The sequence below is a fragment of the Mustela nigripes genome, chromosome 1 (genome assembly GCF_022355385.1).
Source record: "Mustela nigripes isolate SB6536 chromosome 1, MUSNIG.SB6536, whole genome shotgun sequence".
In the NCBI taxonomy this organism is placed as follows: domain Eukaryota; kingdom Metazoa; phylum Chordata; class Mammalia; order Carnivora; family Mustelidae; genus Mustela; species Mustela nigripes.
The window spans coordinates 15216084-15241046 of record NC_081557.1 but is presented as its reverse complement, the minus strand read 5'-3'; positions in this window follow the sequence as shown (position 1 = coordinate 15241046).

Here is a 24963-nt window from a genome sequence, read left to right as displayed (position 1 = left end):
AGTGTTTAATTTCAAATTGCCTATGGATCAACAAAAGAGTTTCATTTATTTTAAAGATTTTTTTTATTTATTTGACAGAGCGAGAGAACATGAGCTGGGGGACCAACAGGCAGAGGGAAAGGGAAAAGCAGGTTCCCTGCTGAACAGAAAGCCCAGTATGGGGCTGGATCCCAGGATTCTGGGATCATTACCTAAACTGAAGGCAGATGCTTAACTAACTGAGCTAGCCAGATACCCCAAAATGTTTTAAATTATATGACAGAACACATTCTTGTTTCTTTTTTTCCCCTAACATTTTTGAGCTTTCTGTCAATTGCAGCCTCAAAATTCTGACCAATAAAAATGCCTATGTTGTGGCATATATCATGTTAATTTTCCTGCTTCCCTTTTTACATATTAGTTTCCAAAGCTACTTATATGTGGATTTGAAAAATGGAATCATCTACTACTCTAAAACAAATTGCATATATATTTTGATACATATTTCATACACACTGTTTTTGTTTGTTTGTTTGTTTGTTTAAGTAGGCTCCACACCCAACATGGAGCCCAACATGCGGTTTAAATTCATGACCCTGAGATCAAGACCTGAACTGAGATCAACGGTCAGATGTTCAACCAACTGAGCAACCCAGGTACCTCTTATACACAGTTTTAATTTGTCCATTCTTTTTGACTGTTATAATCAAAATTATTTCATAATGACATCAGCTATTTAATAAAGTGGTTTGGGAATACAGTGGGCAAAGTTTCTGTAAGCATGTTATTTTTGCTTTTTGCTTCCTGAACTTGAGTTGCCATCATCATTTATCCTCTCCCACCCCCCCTGACTACTCACCCCATTTATATCCTGGGCTGGCCAATGGGAATCTCTTAAGGTTCTGTGATTTGTTCATACCGTGTATATATTTATGGTTAATTAATTTCAGCAATTTTATTTAAAGCAGAAATCAAAAAATTCTCATTTTAATTAAAAAAAAAACAAAGTATTACAAAGTTATTATAATTATTACTAACTATCTTATGGAAGAATTTTAGGATCACAAGTTGGGATAGAAATGAGTTATAAATAAGACCCTGCATGACTTTTATCTGTTGGATCTTCTCTGTTGAAACTGCTCTCATATTCCATACTGGCCAGAGATCAAACTCATGTAAATCTTATGTAGTAATAGGGGATACAAAAGAGGAAAAGCACTTGGCATTCATATTCCTCACTCAGTCCTCTTCCCCAATCTAAAGAGAACATAGACAAACATGTGCTTGCACTGTGGTGTTTCCATTTATTTCAGAGGAGGCATTATAACCTTTCCATTGTGCTTATTCCCTTAACAACTATTTCCACTTCTTGACTGAATTGATGTCTCAAGTATTGCAAGAAACTTAACATTTGTTCTCCTTTTCAAAATCTTTAAAACTCCACACCCTTCTTCTCTCTTTATATGTCCTACCAACTGTTTCCTTAAATGAGCCTTAGTATTTCCCAGCACAGTTAAGAGCCAGCAGGATGCTGTTTTGTATGAGGTGAGGGGAGGGAGTGGAGCAGTTCATACTTCCCCTAAGTATATTAACTGGAAAGCTCTTCCACTCAAGTGATGTACTGAGGCATTTCAACCACTGCTCCTCTGACCCTGACACTTCAAGTGGAAGCTCGGCTCAGTTCCTATTAAGAGAGACACATAAAGCTGCCATTGTCACAAATTCAGCCTGTAATGGATAAAGTGGTAATTAAATTAAGATGGCTGTTGGGGAGAGAGGTTGCTTTATAACAAAATCTAACACGACAAAATTCACTTTCCCACTTTCCATCTCTACCAATTAATGCAACTCGGGATCTAGTTATTTATATTCAGCCTTCCAAGTCACCTTGCTGTGAGAGTTGTCTCCATTGCTATAAAGTTTGCCAGAAAGAAAATATATATATATATATATATATATATATATATATATATATATTTCATAAGCCTACATTAGGAGTTTAAGTGGTCTTAGAAAAATAACTTGTCAGCAAAGAAGGAATGCTTGGAGTGAGCTCTGAAAGGAATACCAACAAGGGGGAATAGGGAATAACCAAACACTAAATTGCATCAATTATCTTCAGCTTTGTTTTGTTATTGAGTTAATCTCATACAAAAAGATCCAAGGATGGTCACAGAGAAACCAACAACTAAATGTCTTTAACAGATTTATCATTAGATCCAAGTTTGCTCAAACCATGCATAAGACCAATCAACAAGACTGCATATTAAAATCCCATGAGGAAGATTTAAAAATTTTTGTTACTTGGACTCCACCCCTAGAGTTTCAGATCTAATTGGGTTTGTGGGAAGCCTTTGTAATGGGGTTTTAAAAAAAACTCCACAGATCACTTTCACGTAAAGCAGAAGCTAAGACCCACTACACAGTTGAATTTCTTGCTTGTTTCCTCTTTGTAGCTGTTATTTTGTCTGGTTGTCAAACAGATTTAATGTATGTAGCTTTAAGCCTATAGGAGCTTAAAGATGGAGGGACTTCATATAGAAACTACACAAATGCTTTTCTGACTAAAACTTCTGGATTTTTTTTTGTAGACCCTGAAAGAGTCATCTTTATTTCCTCTTTCAACTTACATTTAGGACTTGCATACCCTACATGAAAGAAAGCCCTGACTGATGTGGCAGATTCAGTATTTCCAGCCAATCCCTAAGATCTGGCTTCTGATTTGCTGAGCTCCTCAACAAACTGAAATCAGGAAATTTTTGATGATGAAAAGGAACTTTCTTGATCCAGCACATAAGTCTCAGTTTGGAATCCACCATCTACAAATAAGAAGTGAGTTGCAAGTAATTTGCATCAAGAAAAACAGATAAAAGTGGGTTCTTATTAAACATGAGAGAATAAACATACATATTCACCCCACTTTACTCTTCAATTCTCATGAAAACAAGTGTAAAGTGAGTTTTTTTTAAAAGAAATATCATACAAGGACAATTAAAGTCAAAAAGAAAAAAAAAATATGGGAATGTAAAACAGATGGATAGTGGTAACAAATTTAGAAGACCAGAGAAAGCTGAAATTTAAATAACCACAGAGGAAGACAGAGAACCACCTGCTTTGCATTGCATTATCCTAGAAATGTGCAAGAATTTGCTGAACTACAGACCTCTGTAAATGTGGTTAGATGGAGCTAAAAACAGGAGGATAATTTGAAAATCTGCTAAGTGTTTGGACACGTTGATCTTCATCCACCTGACTCAGATTGGCAATGACCATTTCTTGCATTAGAAAATCACTGAAGGTTTATCACCTGTAGAATTAAAAATATAGTACTTTCAACTAGAAGAACACAGACACAGAAGAGGGTAATTCCAACAAAAACAAAGCACAGCTAGGTAAGAAACCAAGTATATTCCATTTAGGAACCTACTATCTTGGGTTCAAATCCCAGCTTTCTATCTAAATAAGTTTTATGACCTTAGGTAAATTAATTTTCTTCTTTGCACCTCAACTTCTTCTGAAAAATGGATATAATCATAGTTATTAGACTGATGTAAAGATTAAATGAGTGAATGTTTGTGAAGCATATGCTTTCCAGTGCTTGACAAAAAATGAGCACTATATATGTGCTAACTACATTTTAAAAATATATTTATTCATTTTAGAGAGAGAGAAAACAGGTGGGAGGAGCAAGGGGGAAGGAGAGAGAATCTCCAGCAGACTCTGCACTGAGGGCAGAGCCCGACATCAGGCTCAATCTTATGACCCTGAGATCACAACCAAAACAGAAACCAAGAGTTAGATGCTTAACTAACTGTACCACTCAGGCACCCCTTTGTTAACTACTTTTATTATTCCCCTACTTGGGGTCCAGGATAATGACAGAGGAATTTACAACCTACAGCCCAAGATGGAAGATCCTTCTCAGAGGGAAAAAATATGTATATCTGTATATATATAAACATACCTATGCACATAAACATATACATTTACAAACATACATATATGGTTCCTGACAGTATGGGTCCCCAAATGAAGTCCCTTGATTAGGTCATCTAGAGTGAAATCCACCAGGGAAATGATCTCATCAATTCATTGAACTTCCAATCAGCTTTTGAGAGCTCCCCTTAATTATATGGAGCACCCAAGTATCAATAGAAGACATTTTCTACCAGAACATATAGAAAACAAACAAATTTCCAAGAGGATTTTAAAATAAGTGAAAGCAATGCAAGGAGAGCAACATTCAAAAAGGAGTATAATTAATCTCTGCAGAAAGAAGAAAAAAAAAATCACACATAGGAAAGAACTGCATGCTATGAAAAGGAATATTCAAAGAATAAAATCGTCCCTCAGAATTTAAAACTATAGAAGAAATTAAAATTCCATATAGGGTTGGGAAATATTGTGGTAATCTCCTGGTAAGTATAATAAAAAGAAAAATGGGTTTAAAATAGGTGATAATAAAACAAAATTAGGTGATCAGCACAAAAGGACCAATATCTGCATAATAGACAGGCCTGAAGAAAATCAGAAAAAAAAATATAGTATAGGAATTTACCAAAGACTTAATTCAAGAAAATTGTCTAGATAGACTGAATGAATTGCATTAGTTTCATATTTAAATGGCTTGCCACACTTCCTGCACAATGAATAAAAATAATCTACACTAAAGGACATCCTCATGATTTTCAGAGCAATGAGGGAATTGAAAAGACACTAAAAATTTCCAGTGAGAAAAATGAATCTAATTGTATAACCAGTTATCATCTTACTATTTTGAAAAATGTATCCTTTCCCCACTGATCTGCGTGACAAATCTGCTTTAAACCAAGTTTCCATATGTGCAAAGTCTATTTCTGAAAACTCTATTCAAAGCATTATAATAAGTCTTCTTATATCATAAGAAAATTACCCGGATTTTTTTTTCATATAAAGAATTTTTGCTATTCTCAGCCCTCTGCTCTTCTGGGTGAAGTTTGGATCACCTTGCCAAGTTCCATGAAAAACTGTTACTAATTATATTACAGTCTATTTGATTTGATATGTTAATTAATTTCAAGATAATTGATAGATTAAAATATTGCAAGGTCCTCTCCATGAACATGGTACACCTATTTAGTTTTTAAATGACTTCTAGTAAATATTTACCATTGCTACATAAAAGCCTTAATGCCTTTTGCTATATTTATTCATAAATATATTACATTTTTGTTACTGGTGCAACTTTTTAAATTTTTTTGTAAATTTTTTATTTTTTATAAACATATATTTTTATCCCCAGGGGTACAGGTCTGTGAATCACCAGGTTTACACACTTCACAGCACTCACCAAAGCACATACCCTCCCCAATGTCCATAATCCCACTCCCTTCTCCCAAATCCCCTCCCCCCAGCAACCCTCAGTTTGTTTTGTGAGATTGAGAGTCACTTATGGTTTGTCTTTGACACAATTACCAACCTTATGGAAAGGCTGAAAGAATTGTTTAAAAAACTATTTTTCCCCCTGAATCTCTGAGAATAAATTAGCAACATGATGACCCCATATCCAAATACATTATTGTGTATTTTCCACAAACAAGGACATTATCCTATATAACTACATTACCATCAAAATCATCAAGTTCAGGAAATTTATATTGTTATATTATTATTAAAGATTTAGGTTCTATACATTAAAATGTAGTAGTTCTACTACAACCCTTGATATTAGTGGCATTAAAGTGGTTAGGCATTTTTCTAAAGGGATTAAAATAAGGTGGTCTTTTAATATAACATGATATTATATGTTCCCTTTCTCTGTGAGATTTTTAAAGAAGATCAGGGTAATTCCTTCTAAAACTAGTGATGACTATGTAGTCTATCTTAGAAAAGAATGGTCACATTTCTTTATCACACATGCTACTTTGACATCACCTTGATTTTTATCTGTACTCTATTCTTACGTGCCTTCTCCTGGCTTTGTGTATATTATCCTCCCGTTATATGGAATATATTAAAATAGAACTCTAATGTGGGAACTTTCTATTAAATTTCATCATGAATGCCAGAGAAAGGAAGATTACAGTATGAAGTCCTGCCATCATAACTATTACTCTAAGTATCATTACCTTTTTCTTCTGATTTGTGCTGGCTTAAGCAATAATCATGTCTCAGCAGCAACCCTGAAGTAAATGGATATTAACGCAAATAGGTTTAGTAGCTTAAAGAATTGTTCTCAGTCACTCCTGGCATTATACTTTTTAAATGTGGCTTTGCAATTATTTCTCTAGAGTAAGTGAAATATACTCTCATGCTTTATTGACGTTGCTTATGGAACTTGCTTTGAACAATAGGATGTCAGTATTATCTGAGTAGAGGCTTAGACTGTGCATCATTTACATTGCACTGTTGTGCTCCTACGACAAACTATAAGAAGAGTATGCCCCAGTGAGCTGCCAGTCCAAGAAGAACATGAAAGCATGTGGGGAAGACCAAAAACTAAATCAGTCTGGCCTCAAGACTAACTGATCCCAGCCTACATCAGTAGAACTATAGAATATCTGTTCAAAAGAACAGATGTTCTGTTGAAAAGGAAAAAAAAAATATGTAACTTAAATCTCACCTTTTCTAATGATGTATTCATTTATAGTATCAGATTAATAAATTTATGCCATAGGTTATCAGAAGAAAAATTTCAGTCATTATCCAGATCTACCTGGAAATATGTAAGTTCATAGGCAAGAAGTAAGCTCATTTGTCACAATCAAGTTTAAATAACAATATATGTGGCGTTTATTCAGTATGTGAATGGGCACTTGATACGCAGAAACTTTATTTTACTCATAACCTCTTATTTAGCTAATAATCTATAATACAGAATAATGAAATATAACAAGAGATATCTAGATTACTCATTTATATGTATGCTTTCAAAAACCATGTGTAAAGTTTTTAATTATGTTTTTGACCTTATTTGTTTTAGCTATATTTATTGAAATGTAATTATATTCTTGTCAAATCTAACAATAAAATACATGAGCTTCTGTTATGTCTGTGCTTTTAATTTTTTAATAATTCACTATTACATTTTCCAAAATGCCACAACAGGCAAGAAAAAATAAACTTAAATAATCTCTCAAAGAGGTATTTGAAAAGCACTGCCTTGTAGAACTAAAAATCTATGTAAACATAGCCAAAAGAAGTTTCATAATATGAGTAGTGTAGCAAAAAGAAATGGTCGTATGATATACACAAAGAGGTTTGTTGTCCAGTCCTGATGGTGTGGCAATTATTGAAGGAGTACCATATGTTATTGCAGATACTATTTTGTGCTAAGAGAAGAAAGCCCATTGGTAACCGGGACAAAATTGTAGCACATAGAGAGGAGCATCATGAAACTTAAGAAGATTATATAATATTACCCCACATAGGATCTATAAGAGGAAAAGGAGAAGGAAAAGGAACAGTTGAGGGAACTTGCTTCATGGTTACCAAAGTCAGGGTTCTTAGTCAATAAACGATAGAATACACCCCAGCTATTTTAAGCAGTCAAGACATTTGTAAAATATGCTAGAATGAAGAAAAGTAGTGTTCACAGAATGCCTGTGACATCCAGCAAGACACTCAATGGTAGGACAAGACACTACTATTAAAATGTCTAAACACACCTCACTACAAAAACATCATTGTTACTTTTGTTCCTCATCTATGAGGCTAAGGAATGGATAGCAGAAGACCAGGCACTGTTGTCTCTGAAGAAGTAAATGCACAAAATTACAATAATATGTAAATAATATGACACGACTTTCTCCCAGGAAGTTTTAAGGTTATTAGAAACGAAAACAAAATGTAATTAAAAAATAAGTATGTCTGCTGTTAATTCATATTAAAAGCTGAGACCAAACTGCTTTCTTATCTTGTAAAAACACTAAGAGTTTGTTACATAGTTTAAACATGATTGACATGAAATTTCCACTCAATAACCATCATGCTTAAAAGTTCTTAATAAGCATCATTCATATTATCACACACTAAAGAGAATAGATTCTAGCACAATGGTCTTTATATAATTCACAAATTTTACTACAGCACTAAGTACAGCAGTTATATCAATTGACTTATTATTTGTTTTCCATCATAAAACTTTCTCTGTGAAGAAAGCAGTAAGTTGATTTGCATTCTGGAGGAAGTTCCTTAATCTGAGTAATTACTCAGAATGTTGTCCTACCATCGCAGCTGCACCATCAGAACATACTTTTATACAAAACTTACTTGTTGACAACAAAATTCTCAATAGTTTTATACAGTTCAGAACTAATTGTGTATCTAAGCAATGAATCTCGAATAAAAACATCTTACTTTGTATTATTATCATGTTCAAAGTATACATATAGTAAGTCATACTAGCAATTTTGTGTATTCTTCAAGTTATAATGAAAAATAGTGTGCTAGCTTTTTATGTCCTATGATGTGGTCTTCCATGTCATTAGGTGATAACTAATGTGTGAAGCAATGGTGCCATTGGAGCATGGTGCATCTTGGCCCCGATTCATCCCAACGTTCCTAACAATACATTGGTATAGACTTTCCTGACACTCCTATACTACGTCAGGCATCCTAATGCATGCAGGAGTAGCATGAAAAACATTTAGAAAGATTGGCAATTCTTTATTATGCCATTTATATTGAACATTTGAAACATCAGAAACAATAATAAAGTAGTTGGGCATTCCTCAATGTCAAATTCTTTGCTATTTACATGAAGTTGCAAACTTCCTGGAAAGTATTTTCCTTTTTTTTCTTTTTTTTTTTTTAAGATTTATTTATTTATTTGAGAGAAAGAGCAAGCAACATAGTGGGGGAGGGGTAGAAAGAGAGAACCTCAAGCAGACTCCACACTGAGTGTGCAAAGTTGCAGGTGGGGCTTGATCCCAGGACCCATGAAATCATGACCCGAGTTGAAACCAAGAGTCGGGCAGTCAAATGACTGCATTACCCAGGTACCCTGAAAGTATTTTCATAAAATAATGTTATGGTGTGAGTGGCATAAGAAATCTATCATGACAGAATGAATGAAACTACTAGGTGACAGGCAAAAAAGGTGATGTAATTACAATATCTATTTCAGGTTTACTTGAGTTATATTTATTTGTTGATTGATTGATTGATTGATTAAAACATTTTATTTACTTATTTGACAGACAGAGATCTCAAGTAGGCATAGAGGCAGGCAGAGAGAGAGGAAGAAGCAGGCCCCCTGCTGAGAAGAGAGCCCAATGCAATGCCGGGGCTTGATCCCAGGAGCCTGGGATCGTGACCTGAGCTGAAGGCAGAGGCTTTAACCCACTGAGCCATCCAGGCGCCCCTTATTTATTTTTGACATTGGCTAACAGCGTGTATTTTATCAACCTGATCTGCAGTTGCCATTCAGTACTTTCAGCTATCAGTGACAAGCCAAAATGTTCTCTGGAGGTAGAGAAACTGGAGGGCTGGTATAACCCACCTCAAATAGCACCAAACTCAAAAATAACTTGTTATAATTTCTGAAAAAAGAACATCAGTATATCTTAATTAGCAGTCTTCAGAAATTGGAATTTTTAAAATACAGAATTAAAAAGCTCAGTGAGATGTATCTCAGGCAACTATGTATAGCTTCTTGAACAGTCAAAGACCAACTCTTATTTCCTGAATAGTTAGAGAATACAAATGTGACTTAAGAATGCCACCTTCATCCTGCTTTATATTACGATAGGACTTGCGGAAAATTCAACAATGAGAACAAAATGATTCCAGAACTCAAACCTCACTATAGAAATCGTTGACAAAATGTGTCATTTCCAACAATGGAATGGCAACCTAAAGGAATAGGAGGATTGCAAAACAACATTGGCTCTTCTTTAAAAGTGACTGAAGACAGCATGCCTCAAAGAAAAGAAAATTATGAAAAATATGTAAGTAAAACCCCATCATCCAGGTATCTGCCTTGAACATAGTAAACCATATATACATTATACATATCGTAAACCACTTATATTCTTAATGGCTGAGGTTTTTGCATTTTAGTACGGGACAGAATACCCATGACATGTAGTTATTTGTAATGAAAATGTATCTGCTACATCATCAGAGTAGTTAAGATTAAAGAAGATAATATATGTAAAGTGTGATTTTGAATTGCATATGCTGTTCTCCTTCTCCTACAAAGGTAAAATCAGTTAGCTAGGCAGTGAATCAGGGGACCTCCTAGTTTTGCATTTCAATAACTGCTCAGACTTTCTCCTCAATGTCAAGGGTCTGTTGTCCTTGCACTCACAAATAGGAATATTGTCAGCAGAACTATCCTTGCACAAGAACAAATATCCATACAGAACTGAAGAATTGAAAACTGCCAGTATTCTCAATTAACAAACTACACCTTGAAAAGGTCATTCCTGCAGCATTTCTCACTAGGTTTTAAACTACTGAGATTAAATCTTTGAAACCCAGCCACAGCAAATGACAGATATTCATTGCAAAGCCTGTCACGTAACCCAGAGTGGAAAAAAATGTATTTTTGTGTGCATGTGCTTCCATATATTCAACTGTAGGTAATACCTTGTCCACTTTCCAATCCTTCCAATAAGAAATTAAAGTGTATGTCACCTAAATATCTCCCTAGAGTATTTATTTGCATAATATTTATTTGTTTTGTAATTTTTATAAAACTGACAGCTTAGAGATTGGAATAAAATAATTATTCAAAATAATGCTAACCCAATAATTTTTTATCCTCATGGAGATTACTTGTATCAATTAATAAGAAAATTTCATCTAGGAGAAAATGGTGACACTTCTGGTGTCAAATGCAGGGTACTCTTAGTAAAGAATCATTCCTAGACATGAAAGATCTGGGTAATTGCCTCATGTATCTTGCTTTGTGACTCTCCTAGAATGTGCTGCCTTAGGTATAGGACACTGTAGGGAAAAAGAAAGGGGAGAAGTTTTTTGAGGACATAATCCTACTAACCACAGTGTCCCCAGTTAATGGCATCAGAACATGAGCAGGATTACAAATCTAAATCCTCTTCCTACTACAGTTGCCCTTAAGAAAGAGAGACAGATGGGGCACCTGGGTGGCTCAGTGGGTTAAAGCCTCTGCCTTTGTCTCTGGTCATGGTCTCAGGGTCCTGGGATCGAGCCCTGCATCAGGGGGGAGCCTGCTTCCTCCTCTCTTTCTGTCTGACTCTCAGCCTACTTGTGATCTCTGTCTGTCAAAAAAATAAATAAAATTTTAAAAAAAGAGAGAGGAAAAAAAAGAAAGAAAGAGAGAGAGAGAAACAGGTGTTCAGGAGAAAATAATATTAACCAGATTGTGACCCAAAGTTCAAGAGAATTTTATGGTGAATTTGCCAATAATGAATATGTACTATTGCATATTTTGGCCAAGGTTCCATAATAAAATCAAGACCAGGTAGCTTCCTTGGTCTTCATTTTTTTTTCCGAGCCCCATACCTATAGGTATTTGCCATTGAAACTATGAAAGAAATGAAAGAAATATCAGAAAGATATACTATTGTGTTGTATTTATTTAAATAAAAATAACCAATATTGTAGTCTTTCAATAAAATAAGAAATAAAGATAAATTCTTAAACATTGGTTGAGAATGTATAAGTAAGCAATGTCTACAGATTAAATGGGCCTAACTTTCATGACTAAGTTTGCATCTTGCTACATTTAAGCTCAGACCCAAACCCCATTTTGATCGTCAGTGCTTTACCAACATCAAGGCAAAACAGATAAAAGAAAGCTGACATATGGAAATATCATCTATTTACTGAGGGTCCTCATTGCAGACCCAAAACCCCACCTGCTTATTTAACCTCTCCCTTGGATGTCTAATAGTCTCCCAACCTCAAGTGTTCCAAAACTGAACTTCTAACTCATATGCCCAGCCCACCTCTCAATCCTGCTCCTTTGTTTTCCCTCCCTCAATTGACAGCATCTCAATTCTTCCCATTTCTTAGGCAAAAACGATAAAGGAATACTTGAGTTAACTTTTTCTGTTTCTGTCATACCTCACATGAGATTCACCAGCAAATTCTATCTGTTCCACCCTGAAAAAATACCTAACATCTGATTTCTTCTTACGTCTTCTACTGTTATCCCATTCATCCAAGCCACGGTTACCTGGGGCAAGATTTCTTTCTTACTGGTCTCCCTCCTAAACCTTGTGCAGATTATTCTGAATACAGAAACCAGACATTAAAACATGCCACTTTTCTGCTTAAATATTTCTCCAAAACTTCCATTTCACATAGGAGAAATACCAAAATCCTTAATCCTTTCACAAGGGCCTAGATAGCAGGGCTGCTGTGACATTTCTGACCTCATCTCCTCTCCTGGTTCCCTTTGTTCTTTCTAATCTCTTTGATGGACTTCATACCTTCCAGGCCTGCTCTACCTGTGCACAGAAACATTCCTTAGCACATCTGCAGTAAGAACTTCTTGAGGAGTGTTTCTGCAGATATGTTCATGGACACCCTCCTCTCTTCTGTCACCAGTTTACATGTCTTCTCACTGGTGCCTTTTCTAAATATTCTGTTAAGAAGGTAAACATACAGGGGCACCTGGGTGGCTTAGTGGGTTAAAGCCTCTGCCTTTGACCCAGGTCATGATCCCAGGGTCCTGGGATCGAGCCCGGCATTGGGCTCTCTGCTCAGCAGGGAACCTGCTTCCCGTCCTCTCTCTCTGTGCCTGCCTCTCTGCCTACTTGTGATCTCTGTAAAATAAATAAATAAAATCTTTAAAAAAAAAACAAAAAAAGGTAAACATACATGCACGTATACCCTATTCTCTTTTACTACCCTGAATCCTCTTCTTAGCGCTTGTCACTCTCTTACCTGTTATAAATTTTACTCATCTACTTTATTTCATATGTCCCCTCACTAGAAAGTTACCACTTGTTCCTTTTTCATGGAAAGTCATGAACAACACAGAATTTGTCCAACAAACTTTTCCTAATCCCAGAAATGGTACATACATGTTTGAAGAAGAAGAGGGGCAAAGGAATGGTCAATGGAGTGATTAATAGAATAAAAGTATTAAGAGAAATATGAAGAAGAAAATAGATCAATTTAAATTGTTTTAAAAATTAACTTTCCTCTGCTTGACTTATTTCGCTAAGCATGATACGCTCTAGTTCCATCCATGTTGTCGCAAATGGCAAGATTTCATTTCTTTTGATGGCTGCATAGTATTCCATTGTGTATATATACCACATCTTCTTGATCCATTCATCTGTTGATGGACATCTAGGTTCTTTCCATAGTTTGGCTATCATGCTTAGCGAAATAAGTCAAGCAGAGAAAGACAACTATCATATGATCTCCCTGATATGAGGAAGTGGTAATGCAACATGGGGGCTTAAGTGGGTAGGAGAAGAATAAATGAAACAAGATGGGATTGGGAGGGAGACAAACCATAAGTGACTCTTAATCTCACAAAACAAACTGAGGGTTGCTGGGGGGAGGGGGTTTTGGAGAAGGGGGTGGGATTATGGACATTGGGGAGGGTATGTGCTTTGGTGAGTGCTGTGAAGTGTGTAAACCTGGTGATTCACAGACCTGTACCCCTGGGGATAAAAATATATGTTTATAAAAAATAAAAAATTTAAAAAAAATTAACTTTTAAAATATTCCTTCACTCCAAACAATGAAACACTTCCCACCTTCATGTCTACTGTCTTTACCTATTTTTTTTTTCAAAAATTCTGACTCATTTCCCAAAGTGTTATATTTATTCCTATATGTGATGACCACATCACAGTTTCTGCAGATAGAATCACATAATTGAAGGTGATGTTAGAATCACATGTGAGTCAACATTTTCTTTTGCTATCAAATACAGGAAGTGAAAGTGCATGTTCCCCCCACAAATGGAAATATTCAATCTATAATATCTCTCACACAACCTCCTGTAACAAATACCATATATTTTATTCCTAAAACCAGAACTCTATAAAAAAATATCACTTATTTGGCATTATAATTGAGTCATTGTTCCTTTTTTCAGGTAGATACTGAAAATACCAACTTCATTTTAAATTAAAAACTGATTTTTACTAAAAATATATACTCTATTCATGGAATCACACAATTTAATGAGTTTTCTAAGAACAAAGAAAGAAGTCACACTTTTTATTTCACACATATACCAACTGAATCATAAGATAAAAGTTCATTACATCAGAAATGTAATTAAAAGGGGATTTGGAACACAGTGTTTATATTTGTAAAATAATCATTAGGAGGTTTCCATGGAAATAATTTTGTATTGTAACATCCAACATAAATAGCTATTCATTCACATATCTGTCCAGAATCAGTGCAAAGTCACCATGATGGTCCAGGCATATTGAGGGGAGGATGGGACCCAAGTGTGCTCCTGGAAGATTATCAATTATTTGGAATATAGTATTTTAATAGTTGACATTCTTGTTTAGAGAACTCACAATTCAAGGTAGCCATTTCTTTGACCCATTAAAATGTAAGAAGTCACATAGCTAAGTGATAGAAAATGTAACAGTGCCAAGAGTTAATGAGTATTATGGAATGTTCTCTCAGGTTTCTTACATAAAATAACTATCAATTTGTCACGTTGTCCAGCATCAAAATAACATAACTATTGGACTCCAGTGGTTTAGCCTAATGGCCATAAAAGACAATCACACATATTTCGCAAAAGAATAACATTCCCAAATTTATTGTCAAAGTGCCTAGTCTACTAATGATAGAAGTGCCTATCCTTTTCTTTTGGTGATTGTGCAATATGTCTCATCACACAATAAAGATAGCATCAAGAAGAGACATCAAAGACTTAAAATGGCATCACCATTCAAGTATGCATCTATGTTGGATAAGCCGTTTAAGGCCTACTTAAAATAGTGTGAGTTTAATAGGACCCTTGTTTGTCAAAGTGTTCTATATATTCTACTTCAATTTGAATGTACTTTGTTTTTAATGCTCAAAAATGTCCAGTTATTAAAAAATATTTCAGATTTGCAGTATGTGAATCAATCTGACACAAGATTTTCCAAATTAGCAAAAATATTCTTTCACTGAGGGTTGCTGGGGGGAGGGGGGTTGGGAGAAGGGGGGTGGGGTTATGGACATTGGGGAGGGTATGTGCTGTGGTGAGTGCTGTGAAGTGTGTAAACCTGGTGATTCACAGACCTGTACCCCTGGGGATAAAAATATATGTTTATAAAAAATAAAAAATATATTCTTTCAAAACTAGATGAAAGTCTTGTATTATAAAAGACATGCTGAAGACTATATTAAATATCCAAATCCACCGTGGCTTTTCACCACAGTAAGCACTACTTTACGGCTCTATCAAAAGTTGCGCTTTATGAAATAAGTCAGTCAGAGAAAGACAATTATCATATGACCTCTCTGATATGAGGAGTTTGAGAGGCAGGGTGGGGGTGCGTGGGGCGTAGGGAGGTAAAAATGAAACAAGGTGGGATTGGAGGGAGACAAACCATAAGAGACTGTTAATCTCACAAGACAAACTGAGGGTTGCTGATGTGGGAGGAGGGACAGCGTGGCTGGATGATGGACACTGGGGACGGTATGTGCTACGGTGAGTGCTATGAAGTATGTAAACCTGATGATTCACAGACCTGTACCCCTGGGGATAAAAATATATGTTTATAAAAAATAAAAATATATGAAGATTTTTAAAAATTAATTAATTTATTAATGTTCCTTTGGAATAAATGTTTTAATTTTCTCTGGATAAATACCCAAATTTATAATTAAATTTCTTTAAAGACTCATTTACAATCATTATCTATTCTTATAATTGTGAAATCAAGTCCCAGGAATAATCACTAACTCTTACAAACTTATTCCACTCCATATTTTTCCCTGTTCCGAGTCAAGTGGCTTTTATAAGCATCCTAAACAAGCCATTAATTGAGGCCATTTCCCATTAATACATGTTCCCCTTTCTTATTCAAAATAAAATAGCTGATAAATCATTGGATAATATCAGCAACTTACAAAAGTTCCTGTGAAGGTGACTTCCTCTCTTCTGAAAGGGTAGGGATGAGACTGAAATGCTATCATATGGTATCTATGCTACTATTGTTAACTAATAGAATTTTGACACCAGATAGTCTACCTCTAACCCAAAGTTTACTAGACCAGTGGGACAGAAAACAAAGTTGGACAGTAGAAGGGGCATTCTAGGAAAAGCAATTTGGAAAGGAGTTGAATTTCTGGGAGCCTAGTGCATAGCCTTTTTCCTCTCCTTCTTCTGACTTCACACACATCGAAAAGAAGCATAGAGTTCTCTTTCTCAGGAAACCTTGGGGAGTCATCAAGCCAGTTAACTCCATCTCATTACCTAGCTGAATATAGTCCATGGAATCAAAAAAGGATGGAAAAGGTCCTCAGGGGCATGGCAGTTTTGTGAGAGGTTATGAGTTAGCAATGATTTGTCTTAAGACAGTAATCTCTAGGCTGCAACAAAATCAATATTGGCAATCAGTACGTAAAAGCTAAATCTATTCATCACTGTTCATTTATTCTAAAAATGTTTAGTCTCTATCAAGTCCTATGGGTAAGTTCAACAGATAGAAAAAGTAGTCCTTGATTGTAGTAGCTGACAGCTACCATGGACTATGTAATAGTTGAAAAAAAAGTTATAAAATTAATAGTTTATATTTACTGAATACTTACTATGTGCCACTACATTATGCTAATCTCACTAACTAGGAGAAAATTATCTAATTCTCTTAACAACCTCTTCACTAAGCATAAATGTTACCATATTGTACAAAGAATGAAACCTCTTGAAGAGGTTTCAGCATTTTGGCCAGAATCATACTGGCCAGAATCACAGCAATGAGTTGGGGATAAGATTCAAACCCATCAGAAGCTAGTTCTAAAATTCACACTCTTAATAAAGTTCTGGTAGATGGTTTTGTTTTTAAAGGGCCTATTCTGGGCCAGGTTAATGCTTCTTGGTTCTTTTAACAATTTAGAAAGCCTCAAAGAGAAGCAGAATGTCAACTTTTATCTTTTCTGATATGCTTCTACCTATTGTCAAGGAGTAGTGGCTGGGTTTCGTCCACATTATTTTTTAGAAATCACAAAAGCAATCTTAGCTTTATATTTAGCTAAAAGGAAATCTGGCTCAGTTTATCCTGGGCTTTTTAATACCCAAACCAATTAAGATCAGCCTGGAACATTAGCAATAAGAAAATAAAACTAAGCTCAAGTGATTTGAGTCAATAGTATGAATGCTTGCTGACTTAAGTGCTTGTCTTGATTTTAAGTGGAAATGTTAATTAATGATTAAAATAACCAAAATGTGTTTTTGTTGAATTTACTAACTACAGCCAAAACTTGCCTTCATATTTCACACTATTATAGTTTTGGACATGATGAAAACAAATGGAACTAGGCATAAAGACATTTGAGGGATGTACACTGGTATGTTTAGCTGACAATCCAATGGGATGTGATAAGGAACATGAACAAAAGAAAACAAAAACTTATCCAGTATTTCCCATTTGAAAAGCTTCATAAAACACAACCCTCAGAGGAAAGTAATTGCAGACAAGTATTGGTGTTTACAAAAATGTGAAATGTGGGAAAGGTAGAAACCACTGTTTCTGTTCCTCTGATTTTATATCTTTATTGATCAGAATGTTGTAATTTTCATGGCACTGGGAGGAAAAGACAGGCAAGTAGAATGTAATTATTCAGAATGGAGGCTTGGGAGCAATTTTTGTAATCAATAACCTAACCCTAGAAGGAATAGAGGGTAATATTTAAAACTGTGTTCACAGGAGATTCAGTAATATTGATTTGATTCTCTTTGAGCACATTTCCTAAATTACTATTCTCATTGAATCTTATCTGTATAATCACTCTGTATTTTTAAAACATCTTTTGTATTGGTTAGGGGGAAGAACCCCTCCAAAAGTTGAATGCCTTCCTTCACTTTTTAAAAAATATCAGCCTTATGTTCTATGTAGGAAGATATTATAATTTTTAAAAATATCTTTTGTTCTGTGCTCAGGAAAGAGGAAATGATTAAAAGTAGGTGCCTCTTGACAATTTTCAAGTAGGCATATCTCTTAAATTAAAAATACAATCTCACATTTGCCTTTTGATTTCTAGATGTTGTCAATTCAGAAGGGACTATATATACATACGTATTTTGGGGGGCAGCCTGTCTATGATGTCTTAGGCATAGAGAGAAGAATTAAGGTTTTTTCCTTTCTACTTGGCTGTATGAGTGAGACTTTTAGTTTTTTCTATATGCAGAAAACAGACTTAAATAATGTAGAAAATAAAATAATTAACTTTTAAATCACCAAGTTGCCAAACTTCCAAATGATAAGAGAATATTCTGTTCTCTTCATATTTGAGACTCTCCCCATGCCCCAACTGCATGGATTTTAGTTCATCTGCTTCATTTTCTTTCTTCATATATGTTTTATATTGTTTTATATTTCTGTTTACAAATGTTAAAAATAATAGATAATTTGTTTGAGCACTGATAGTTGTGTAGATCACTAATAATTAGATCACTAATTTGTTAGATCACTATTTGTTCTTAGAGTCCTAAGAGATCAGTTGATTTTTTCCCTCCCTCAAACAGCAAGAAAGTCACAAATAGGTGAAAAGAAGGAACAGTGGAAATACAGGGATTAATTAAAACAGTGAATACTGGGACGCCTGGGTGGCTCAGTGGGTTAAGCCGCTGCCTTCGGCTCAGGTCATGATCCCAGCATCCTGGGATCGAGTCCCACATCAGGCTCCTCGCTTGGCAGGGAGCCTGCTTCTCCCTCTGCCTCTCTCTGCCATTCTGTCTGCCTGTGCTCGCTCTCTCTCCCTCTCTCTCTGACAAATAAATAAAATATTAAAAAAAAAAAAAAAACAGTGAATACTTGTGGAAAAGCTATTTGTGGCTCTGCTTATTTCCCTTTTCTACAGATTTAGATGATTTCTCTCCAATGTGAAGAATTTGTGAACATTTCTTTTAACCATAAGAAAATCTCCCTGGGTCTTCATGAATTTCTATACTGTTTCTTCCTTGTTACAAATTCTCTCATCTGAAAAACTGAGAATTAAAGTAGCTAATTTAATGGATGTCCTGAGAATTAAATGAAATGATCAACACAAAAGATCCTGGAAAATGTACTGTAAATGTATATCACTGTTATTCTCATGCCTTTGCTAGGATTAATGACATGGGGTCAATCCAGATATTTTCTTCCATTTTACATTTGTAAGTCTATATGTATATGCACAGCCTACCTTAACAGGATTATCTATTCCAATTGTTGAATAATCTGTAGGAATATTTCAGAGAAAAGCTCATTCATTAAAATTAATAATATTGTATGCTGTCACATGAATTCTAACTTTTGGAAGTATCTTATTCCTAAGTACACGCTTGCAGTATCTGACAGTAACCAAATTACCTCAGAGACAATATTCCTAAAAAATTGTTCCAAGTATAGTGATTTGCTTTACCGAAGGTAATTTGATTTCTGGCTTCCGGTTTTGTAAATAGGGAGAATTACAGCCACATCTTCTGGATTCCCAAACATGCATTTTCTTTGGACCAACTGACAGTGTAACTGAACTCTGACTCATAGAGTTCTGTCTTTAACAACACAATTTCTCCAGTACTTAGATGGAATGATCTCAAATAGGATGGAAGGTTTTCCTGGGAACATAATGGCCTCAGGGGAATGGACTGAAGACCCCTGTTCCCTACATGAGGAACATGAAAGCCATTTGTTAGCAACAGGTAATGAACAATGAATTCCATCCTATAAGGCAAGAAGCACGGATTAAATTTTTTGCTAGATGAGGCTCTATCCATCTCAAAAGACCTTCTGATCTTAATTCATTTTCTTCAGTGTGCCTCAGTGAAGGTCTCAAAAAATGAAAACATAACACAGTGGTGTGATAACTTTGCTCTAATCGGGCTTACTTAGTAATGAAGAATAAGATAAATTCAACTACTTTTGCCTGCATGTTGACATTATGCTCTGAACATGTATTTGGAGGCAAAACAAAACAATTGGGTTTTTCTAAGACACCATCTATAATATTTAAAGTACTTTCATTTTTTTTTCTCAAATTAATCTGGTCCTTATATTTTCATCATCCTGAGGTGTTAAACAAATATAGAACAAGCACCTGTAGCTTGGCTATTTTTCCTATCAATCACTCAGAATCCTTTTTCACTGTGGGTACTATAAATATAAGTATATAACGAGAGATAATCAATTTACTTAAATTTTTAAATGATCAAGGGCTACATAAATATCAAAAATGAAAGAATTTTAAAAATGGCCAAGGACCAAACATAAGTTTTCTGAAAATATATGATAATGAAAGGAATCATAAATTACAATGTAAATATAAATCTGTCAATTAATGGTTACTACATCTATTTGGGGGGGTTAAAATTAAAATAATACTCAAAGTTATAAAAGACTAGTAATGAGAACATTTTACATTCAACCTTGACATTTCCTTATACCAAGTTCCTAGAAGAGCTGGAAAAATATTAAGTTAGTAAACATTTTTGAGTCAGTACAACCTTATGAGGTAGATATCATTAATAGCTCTATTACACAGATCAGAAAAATTAGCATAAGTAAATATTTCTGATTTCCAGTTCCATATGTTTGAAGTCACCACTCTATCCTAACAACAAGTAAAAGTCAAACAGGTTGAAAAAAAATCAACAACTCTTCTTGCATCTGCAGGAGAGTTGAGGATACAGGGAAAACCACTGACCCCAAGATTGAAGAGACAAACAGGCAGGTATGGGAAATTGTGGCTTACCTGAGCAGAGATGCAAGAAAGGAAATCATTCTGGGAATAGGTGCTGGATAGAAAAACCTGAATGATAATTGACAAATTGCTAGAGCTCAGGGTAGACAACTCTAATGGTTAAAAGATCCAAGGGGGGGGGGGGGGGGGGTCCCCTGCAATACTGTGAGTTTTTCTTCCAGGAGCTTGACTAGGTACTCACAGTAAATATCAGAAAAAAATTCCCTCATGTTTCTGACAGAGGTAGGAGGAAAAGGCCTATATTTAAATATACCAGAGCATGCTGTTTTTTTCTTAACAAAGTCTTTCCTCAGGAGAAACTAGTTAACCAGAACCTAATCTGCTAGAATATTAGCCGGGTCTAACTGACCTGGGGACAGAGAAATGCCCAAATATAGACAGATGTAACCTTCCACATGGGAGAAGGGAAATACCTATTTTCTGCCCACTCTAGCCAACCTGTCTCACCTAAGGGGGAAGAAAAAAACCTGAAAAACACTTAATGAAGTTCAGTCTAAATGCACAAGATCACTGAAAAACCTGGACTTAATAACAGGATTATTGGATGTGTCCTTTCTTCTCCCCACCTTACACTCACCCTACTACCACATTACTAAAGCCCATTTACAACAGGTCCTTTTACATAGTACAACATGTCCAGCTATGAAGAAAAAAAAATTATAAGGCATACCAGAAGGCAAAAAAAAATATGATTTCAAGAGGCAGAGCAAGTATCAGAACTAGACACAGAAAGGATGTTGGAATTATCTGACCAGGAATTTAAAACAACTATGATTAGTATTCTAAGGGCTCTAACATATGAGGCAGACTGCAGCATGCAAGAATAGATGGGCCAATAGCAGAGAGATGGAAAAATAAGAAAGAACCAAAAAGAAATGCTAGAGATCAAAAAGACTATGACAGACATGAAAAATGTATTTGATAGGCTTATTAGTAGATAGGACAGATCTGAGGAAAATGATCTTTTAGCTTGGGGATATCTCAATAGAAACCCTCAAGACAAATATAAATCAACAACAACAACAACAAAAAATGAAAACAACAACAACTGCAAAATATTCAAGGACTGTGGGGACAAATACCAAAAGTGTAATATATGCATATTGGGAATATCAGAAGAAAAAGAGAGGAAGTGACAGAAGACATATCAAAAATAATGACAGAGAATTTCCTGAATTAATTTCAAACACTAAAACACCAAGCAAGATAAATGCCAAAGCAAAACAAAACACAACAAATAGGTATATCACTGTCACAGTACAGAAAATCAAAGATTAAAAAAAAAAAAATCCTGGAAGAAACTAGAGATAGAAACTACTTTACAATGAGGAAAATAATAAAAGTCAGATATGACTTGTCAGAAACCATCCAAACAAGAAGAGAATGATTGAAGTATTTAAAGTATTGGAAAAAGAAAAGACACACCAATCTAAAATTCTGTATTCTGTGAAATTATCCTTCAAAAGTCAAGAAGAAATAGACTTTCTCAGGCACAAAAATTAAGGAAAACTGTTGCCAATAGATTTGATTTGTAAGAAAAAATTTAAGAAATTATTTAGGGAGAAGAAAATATATAGGCCAGAAACTTGGAGTTACGTAAAGAAAGGAAAGCATTGAAGAAGGAATATGTGAAGATTAAATAAAAAATTCATTTTTATTATTCTTAATTGATCTAACAAATTATACTTTGTTCAAAATAATAATAGCAATAGTGTATTCAATGATGTGTGTTTATGAATATCATATAGCAATTACGGATTCTTATATATAAGCAAAATGGATGATAGTGATAATACAAGGCATGAGAGGGAGGAATGAGGATTATGTTGCTATTATACTCACATTATTCCAGAGGCAGTGTAGTTTATTTGAAACTAGACTTGGATTAGTTATAAATATATATTGCAAACTCTAATGCAACCACAAAAAAGAGTTTAAAAGCATATAAATGATATGCTAAGAAAGGCAGGAACATGGAATCATAGGATACTAAATTAAAACCACAAAAGTAAAATAAGTGGAAGACAAAGAAACTGCAACAAAGAACAGGGCAACAAGTAAGAAATAGTAACAAATATGGTTGATATCAGTCCAATTATATCAATAATTCAGCAATTACTTTGAATGTCAGTGATCTGCACTAAATAAAAGACAGAGTGCCAGAACAGGTTAAAAAAAGACCTAACCATATGTTATCTACAAAAAAACCACTAAAAATATAAAGGCACATATAGATTAGAATTAAATGGATGCAGAAATATTTACCATGCAATCACTTATCACTTATCAAAAGAGAGTAGAGTATCTACATTAAGGTCAGACAGAGCAGAATTCAAAGCAAGGAAAGTTACAAAGAATAAAGAAGGGCATTACATAATGATAAAGAAATTTATTTTCCAAGCAGACATAAAAATACTTAGTGTGTATGAACCCAACAGAACATCAAGTTAGTAAGGCATAAACTCCTGGAACTGCAAAGGGGAATGGGTGAATCTACTATCATTGTTGGAGGCTTTAGCATTCCTCCATCAGAAATGGATAGATCCAGTAGCCAGAAAATCAGCAAGGACAATTGAACTCAAAAACACTAAGAATCAACACTATAGATATAAATGTATCTATAGACTACTTCATTTGACAATAGCAGAATACACAGTCATCTCAAGTACACCAGAAACATTCACCAAGATAGATTACATGCTGGGCTATAAAACAAACCTGCACAAATTTAAAAGAATATAAATCATATGATGCCTTCTTTCAGAACACAAACTGAATTAGAAATCAATAGTTCACTTATTTCATTCAGCATAATCTCTTCTAGTCCTGCCCATGTTGATATCAACATTGATACCATCATTGATATCAACATGGACAGGACTGGAAGAGATTATGCTGAGTGAAATAAGCCAATCAGAGAGTCAATTGTCATATGGTTTCACTTACTTGTGGAGCATAAGGAATAACAAATAGGACATTGGAGATGGAGAGGAGAAGTGAGTTGGGGGAAATCGGAGGGGGAGACAAACCATGAGAGACTGTGGACTCTGAGAAACAACTGAGGGTTTTGGAGGGGGAGCTGGGGTGAGCTGGGGTGAGCCTGGTCATGGGTACTGCAGAGGGCACATATTGCATGGAGCACTGGGTGTGGTGCATGATCAATGAATTTTGGAACACTGGAAAAAAAATAAATTTTGAAAAAATAAAGAAGAAAAAGAGAAATCAATAATAGATAAATGGAAAATCCAAAATACATGGAGATAAAAAACAACCCACTTCTTAAAATCAAATAACAAAAAGCCAAAAAAAAAACAAAACAAAACAAAAAAAAACACTTCTAAGTAACACATGGGCCAAATAAGATCTCAGGAGAATTTAAAAAAATATATTTTGGATAACACAATTTATCAAAATTTGTGAAATGTAGCAAATACAGTGCTTGGAGGAAAGCTATCACACTGAATATATGTATATATCTTAGAAAAAGGAGAAAGATCTAAAATCAATAATCTGTTTCCACCTTAGGAAAATAAAAAAATAAGAGAAAATTAAATACCATTAAGCAGAAGAAAAGATATAATAAGAGAAGAAGCATATAAGTCAAATTTCAGGCTATCTGGAAAAAGAACATTCCTGATGGAACAGAAAGTGCAAAAGCACCAAGGAACAGGTATATCTGAAAAAACTGAAGAATGAAGAGAAAACCAGTGTGGACAGAATAGAAAAGTAAGGGAAGAATATTACAGGATGAAAACCAAAAGGATGCCACAGATCAGATCATGTAAAGGTTTGCAGGATACAGATAAGACTGAATTTCATTGTGAGTAAAAAGAAAACCATTAGAATGATTTTTTTTTTCAAATTGAAACACACACACACACACACACACAGTGGCTGTGTTCAGAAAGATATGGAAAGAGCAGAACACAAGAGTAGAAACAGAAATGTCATTTTAGAGGCCATTGAAATAACCCAGGTTTAAGATGATAATCTCGCAATAGAATGGTAACAGATAAAGCAGTGATGCATACTATTTTTTTAAATACATGTTGAAAATAAAATTAAAAGCATATCTTAATAGAGTTCATGTAAAGTGTGAGAGAAAGACAAGAACATAGGATCTTGAGGATA